Source organism: Haemaphysalis longicornis, unplaced genomic scaffold (genome assembly GCF_048455015.1).
Source record: "Haemaphysalis longicornis isolate Haplotype H1 unplaced genomic scaffold, Haemaphysalis longicornis Haplotype H1 scaffold_26, whole genome shotgun sequence".
Taxonomy (NCBI): domain Eukaryota; kingdom Metazoa; phylum Arthropoda; class Arachnida; order Ixodida; family Ixodidae; genus Haemaphysalis; species Haemaphysalis longicornis.
The window spans coordinates 4,695,162-4,702,305 of NW_027526319.1; the positions used below are offsets into that span (position 1 = coordinate 4,695,162).

At 45.3% G+C, this 7,144-nt stretch overlaps 1 pseudogene; it reads right to left on the minus strand.

Annotated features, from left to right (window-relative positions):
• Positions 1-1,293: 1,293 nt before the first annotated feature.
• Positions 1,294-6,890, minus strand: LOC144172833 (uncharacterized; annotated as a pseudogene).
• Between the last annotated feature and the right edge of the window lie 254 nt (positions 6,891-7,144).

Here is a 7,144-nt window from a genome sequence, read left to right on the forward strand (position 1 = left end):
GTCGCCACAAGTTGCGAAGAAACAGACGCTTGGAAATTCTCCCGCACTATCGTACTGCGAACATATCGACATTTCAACGTAGCGATGGAACTAAAATCCGTGAGTGAGTGTTTGAGGCACGGCTTTTTTTTTCTGTATCTCTTTGGGGGTTGAAAGAAAAAGAAATAAAAAACCTACGACATATAAAATGTTTATCTGACTTTCTTTACCAACTTTGAAAATTCTAAAAGTACTGCGATATGTTCTGTTGCGTGAAAATTGTTAATTAGAACTAGTTAATTGGTAACTAGTTTAATTACAGTAATGCTTTTGCATGCCCCATTATTATACTTGATGCTGGCATAAACAGTACCTTTACCGTTCAACAATAGGATGTACGTAAGGTTCGTATCAGCTGTTCATTATGCTCTATGGTGGTTACGAATCATGTGTTGTAATTAATTCTCATGAAAGAGATATTTCACTTGCTCATGACAAATAGAATGTAATTAAACACGCTAGATCTGAACAAATATTTTTAAATAGGAATATTTAAAAGTAAATAAACAAATATTTTTAGGCATCTAATACCGTGTTCTTGAATTTAACAACAACTATTCCATTCGTACACAGATATATACACATCACATGTATGGACGCATTGATATATTCTGACCTTTTTAACATTTGGTGAAAATACCTGGCACTTTGTAACTTTTATCTGCTGGCAACATAATACATTTGCTCGTGCTGAGGGCTTGATGTGGTCGCCTCCCGGTGTGTGTTTCTTTGTTCTTTGGTTGTATCTGCAAAAAAAAAGTACAAGGAATGAATGAAAAAGGTAAACTAAATTTGAAGAACGAACACTTAAAAGAATCATGTTACACGAATTCAGAGAAACAACTTTTTGGGTTCTAGATAGTAAGAAATGTACGAGAGTGGCTAGGAGAGTTGAGAGGTTGTTTCTTAAGGGTTTATCTCTTTTTTCAAGTTTTTTTAGCTAACTCCGCATGCACTCTCATCAAAAACTCCGAGGAATGCACATTTTATATTTCGATCTAGTAATAAGACAATATTCCAGCGGAAGTCATGCACAAATGAGGTATTGACGGCGGCAATGGTTTCCTTTGCACCATCTTTCCAGCGGAGTGCATAACACTCCCCTTCTGTTGGAAGAATCATATATTCCGGCCTCGACAGCTGTCTTCCAATGAGGAATTTCCCACATTTGTCACTCTACAAACACTCAATTCTTGTGTTTTTCCAGTCCTCTCAACAACTGATGGAGGCAAACGCACACAACAGTAATAAGAGTCACGTATCCAGTGCTCTGCGCACAAAGACACGGTGGGCCGTTGCAGCGGCTTCAATTTGAATTGGCGGCTTTGTGGTTGCGAATTCAGAAGCGAGGTGGTGCGACAGTCGGCTGTTTGTACAAAGTTGCGTACTTTTTTGCTCAAGGAATTTTCGATGCGGAACTTGTTACTAATATTTTTAAACGACACATTGTAAGCGTACTTTTTTGGCTCTCTGAGTCACGGAATGAATGTTTTATATTCTCTACCAAAAGTAACCTTTCGGTTGCGTCATCTAGTGGACTTGATAGTTGAAAACGGCGCTGTAGGTTGGTCACGTGGGGCATCGATTTTTATGCCGCCTATAGGGACGACAGGGAACGTTCAAGCTTGAGAGGCCTGGTGAAACTGTTCAGTGCTTTTTCACAAGGCCCGGACACAGTACAGACACACACAATGCTCTTGCCGAGTTCGTGATTGGTCGGCAGCAGCGGCGCTCGTTCAGCCTGAGAGAGGGGGAAAAGGATATCTCGGTTCCGTCGCCCGCTTCGACAGTACATGTGCTGCACTATCCGCTTGCTGTCGCTGCAACGGTTTGAGTCACCGACAGCTTGGCGCCCATGCGCCAGTCATACGCAGTAGTAGGCTCTGCCCCATGGCACGAGAGCACTGCACGAAGCTTGCAGCACGCGTGAAGAGAATGGCGGCTTGCTGAATCAAAACAGGCTCCATGGCAACATCACTGGCTGCGAAAGCGACAGAACGAAAAGACGAAAAATTTCCAGGAAGACACGAAATTGACCAGATAAATTGCGAAGCTTGCATGAATAGAGGTAAAAAAAATTTGGAGTTTAGGTGCTGTTAGAAAGGGCATCACAACCAACCCTAAATAAGAAATGTCATGTTTTGACAGCAGAAACCGATATTATAAGGTACAAAGGTCGCGAGTCGTGTTATCGTGGGGCGTTTTGTTTGTTTTTTCTTGGTTGGCAGTCAATACAAATGTTACCTCGTATTGGTTCAACCATGTGCGTTATTTTTTGCGTTGCAGACTCTCCCTGGAAGATCCCTCAGCTGACGATGAAATGAGAAGAGGGCCCTCAGAGTGCACAGCCAACGTCTAAAGCACGACAGATTCTGCAGGTTCTGTTTAAAGGAAAAAAGCAGCACTTGGCTACGGTCAAGTAAATAAATGACCGTGACGGCACAACAAAAATAGTAAATATTGGCGAATGATAATAATCAATTCCAAAAGAAACAATTTGCTTTAAGGGTGAAGCAGGATAATGCAAATGGTTTCTTCAAAGCGGCATTTTTCTTTTAATTTTTTGTCCGCATTTTTTTGCTTCCGTTCAATAAATGCGTTCGTGGTAAAGATCTAAAACAACTATTTCATATGGAATGCTTGAACAATTGCAGCTGTTCACAACTTCAGTCTTATTAGCGACAGTTGGTATGCCCGAGATGTTCACTGCACTTGCAAAAAGCATGAGGCAAGTGGGGCAAGCATGAGTTGAGCTTCCTGCCCCCTTTACGGTCTAACATCGTCATTTTCATTTATCATTGTGGATATCTTCCTTTTTCATATGCAAAGCCCACTACACCCATAAAATAGCCATTCGTACGCACATAATAGACGTGGGCAGGGCTTGTAATGCGAAGGCAAGATAATCGTTAGTCATTAAGGGTAGCAGAGTGGATCCCTAGAGAAGGCAAGTGAGGCAGGGGGCGTCAGAAGGTTAGATGGGTGCATGAGATTAAGGAGTTTGCGGCGATACATTGGTCGCAGTTAGCGCAGGACCAGGTAATTGAAGATCTATGGGAGAGGCCTTTGCCCTGCAGTGGGCGTAGATAGGCTGGGGATGATGATGATGATGAACGTTCATCCCGTCCCGAGATTGCACAACAAACGCTGACAGTCCACGTGAATACGTTTTGGCACTCTTTCCATCCCGACGCACTTGCAACACAAAGAGCTGCATACATAGTGACAGCTGTAAAATCTTCAATATGCTGAGCAAAATTACTTAATCACAGAACAAGAATGCCAGAACAATATTTCAACAATTTTCTGTCCTCTGACTACCAAGAAAACGTTAAATAAAACTGCCCGGCCTTGAAGGCAGTGTGTTGTACGGGAAAAAAAATGTCGGTTCTGTTAAGGTTCGGGTTCGGGTAAATTTATTTTGTTGCGGTTTATTTCCGGCACGACTAAACGACAACCTGAACCATTTCGGGGAGTTAAATAAGTTGCCGAAGCACGAAAACAATGTTTCTATTTTCAAACGGCTGTGCAAACTAAATACTATTTGGTGCACTGACAAAGCTGCGTTTTGTGCTCAAAATGCAGTAAGCGAAAAGGACAGGTACTAATATAAACAGCTGAAATAGTGACAATTTACCACTTATTTTCCCACCCAACCCTCATGTAGCTTTAGGGATTACTTAAAACTACCACCAAGGGTGATGCTGCCTGTGCAATATACTTTTTCTCGCTTCATTTTTTTTTTATAAAATCGCAATCTTCTCTTTGAGTAGCCCATCCCACTGAACGGTAAACAACAAGAGTTTGGCTTGAGCACCAGCGAGTCAAAGATGGCCCTGGTGCCTGCGCTAAAGCAAACGTACAGATGGACACCCTGCATATGAAATCCAACCATGGCAAAAAACACCAGCATAAAGAAATTATATATATATGCCTTACACAAGAAAACAAAAACCTGAAAAGGGAGAAAAAGAATATGAGCTCCCACACGCAAAATGTTCAGCCAAACCATCTAAGCTGTCCAAACGATGGGGTCTGAAACAGCGATCTTTCACCTAAGATGTGCATGCATGTAGGGCAACTATCAGCATTTTAATGGAAGAAAACGAGCAGGTCAACTAGTAGAAAAGCTCTGGCAAGCTGATCCTTGTGTTGGTTTGGTGGGAGGGGCGGAAAATTACACACACTTTCTAAAGGTACGTCAGACATATACACAAATTCTCTTAAAGATACGTTGGTTGTACCAGCAAAATTTCTTCAAGGTACTTCGGAGCACTAGGTTGAACTCGGATGGATTAGCATCTTCACAAATTTTCTTTTTTGTGTGTGCGTGCCCGTGGATAGCGTTTTGTAATAGATATACTCAATGCCCAATTTACAATTCACGTGTTGAGAGCACTCGGTCTTGATTTTTACACAACTGGCCAAACCGCTATTGGTCACTGAAGCCGAGGCTGACGTAGCCACCGATAGGGTTGCTAGCAATCATGTGTTTTTAATTGTGATTAATGACAGTGGCTGAGGCTAGTCGGTGAATGGAAGCGGTTTGACCAGTTAGGTAAAATCAAGGCAGACAACTCTTGCTTCGAATTGTGAAATGGGCGTAGGATAGTAGCTTGGAATTCCACCCGAATTAAACTGAAGTTCGTCCAATCACCACTAATAACAGTGATTAATAATTAACAGGGTCTGTGGCTAATGATTAAGGAGACGCATTTTGGGAGAGAGAGAGAGAGAAATAAACGTTTATAGTCTGAAAAGACTAGCTAGGACTTGGCCCTTGCCCGTCCGAGGTGGTAGGTCTCCTCAGTCCAGGAAACCTCTGGCGGTGGCTGCCGTCTTCGCCCGGTTCACCAGATTCTTCTGGTTCTCCGGATCCTCGGAGACGAGCAGTGCCTCCCACTTTTCAGCGATGTCGTGGTCCCCGGTGGTATGGGCGCTTGCAATATCTTGTGGTGCGGAAGTCTGTATTGTTGAGGACGTTTGGCTATCGACAGGTGGGTCTGGGCGGCGCTCTTCGCAAGGGCACTCCAGGATCATGTGCGGCAAGGTGTCGGGTATGTCACAATAAATGCAGAGATAAGGGAATTGCGTGGGGTAAATGCGGTGCATGATTATTCCGTGTGCGTATGTGTTTGTTTGGAGGCGACGAAGGATTACACTTTCTTCCTTGGTGAGATCGAGGTGTGGTGGGGGATATCTCCTCCGCTCAAGTCGGTAGTGCTCCGATATTGCCCTATAGGTTGTGGGTACGTCTTCTGCGCCCGTTGCCGCACGGATGTTGGGCGGCAGGAAGGCCCGGCTTGTATGTTCTCGGGCTGCAGCGTGCGCTGCTTCGTTTCCCGCCATCCCTTCATGCCCTGGGATCCACGGGACGTAGGCGTCAGGAAGTTGGGGGTGCGTCTTTAAGATTTTAAGTGTTGTCGCGGACACGCGTCCTTTTTGGAAGTTCCGACATGCCGCTTGGGAGTCGGTGAATATCAGTGCTCGGTCGCTGCAGGTTGTCATTGCCAAGGCGATGGCTGCTTCTTCCGCCGTTTCGGGGTTACGAGCCGGTATTGTTGCCGACGTCAGTTCCCTGCCTCATTGGTCCGTGACGCTCACTGCGAAAGCAGTGTGGTCTGGGTATCGAGCGGCATCTGTGTACCTTGTGTTGGGATCTCTGGCATATTTTCGGAGGAGTGCCTTCGATCTCGCTTCTCTTCTTTCTTTATGGTAAGAGGGGTGCATGTTACGTGGTATGCGTGCTACAAAGATGGCCTCTCGGAGTTCCAATGGTAGTCTTGCTTTTTCGTCGGTGTCCGCGATGTATGTTTCATTGTAATTGAGATAGCGGAGTACTGCTCTGCCTGTAGAAGTGAGCTTGAGGCGTTCGAGTTGGCTGGCTTTGTGGGCTTCGACCATCTCCTCCCACGTATTATGTACGCCTAATTTAAGCAGCTTGTCGGTGGATGCCATGAAAGGGACTCCAAGAGCAGTCTTGGTTGCTTTCCTGATCATTATGTCCATTTTTTTTATTTGAGCGTTTTTTAAGGCTAAGTATGGGGTGCCGTACGTCATCCTACTGGTTATTAATGCTTGAATGATCCGTAAGGTGTCTTGTTCTTTGAGCCCCCTTCGTTGATTTGTGATTCTTTTAACGAGGTGGGTGACTTGTGTCACTGTTTGCTGTAGCTTGGGAAGATGAGCTGCACCCGATCCATCTTTGTGTATTGTAAGACCCAGTACCCGAAGGGAGTTGACCTTGGGAATTTCCACTCCGTAAAGAGTGACGCTGAGATCCACATCAACAAGTTTGGGTGGTCGTCCTCGAGTTCGAGCCTTCAGCAAAGAAGTTCGGACTTCTCCGGAGCGCACTGGAGGCCGCAAGAGTCTAAGTAGGTAACTACCACGTCGATAGCCTCCTGTAGAGCGTCCTGTTGTTTCCCCGTTGTAGGCGCTCTCGCCCACAGTGTGAGGTCATCTGCGTAAAGAGAATGCCTTAGTGCTTCGATGTTCTTAAGTTTCTTTGGCAGGTGTAGCATGGCGATGTTGAAAAGCAGCGGGGAGACCACCGAACCTTGAGGCGTGCCTTTGTTTGGTAGGTGGAAGTTTTCGCCTCGAAGGTTGCCGATGCCCACCGTTGCCGTACGATTGGTGAGGAAGTTTCAAACATAATCGTAAGCTTTGTGGCCACAATTGGTACTTTGCAGATTTTCGAGGATCTTTTCGTGCTTGACATTGTCAAAGGCGCCCTTGACGTCTACGGCGAGTATGCAGGACTTGTGATGGCGATCCAGGCGGTCTATGATGTCCTCCTTCAGAAGCAAAAGGATGTCTTGGGTAGACAGATGCTGTCGGAACCCAAACATCGTGTCCGGTATGTAGCCGTTGTCCTCGTGATATGACGTGAGCCGAGCATGGACCATGTGCTCAAGAAGTTTACCCGCACAGGAAGTCAGCAATATAGGGCGAAGATTCTCAATACGTAGAGGCTTGTTTGGCTTGGGAATCATGGTCACATCAGAATGCGTCCAGGTTGCCGGCAGTTCGCCTGTTTCCCAGCACGCGTTAAAATACTCTAGGAGCGCTTCTGTTGCGTTTGAAGGTAGGTTACGGAGGAGCT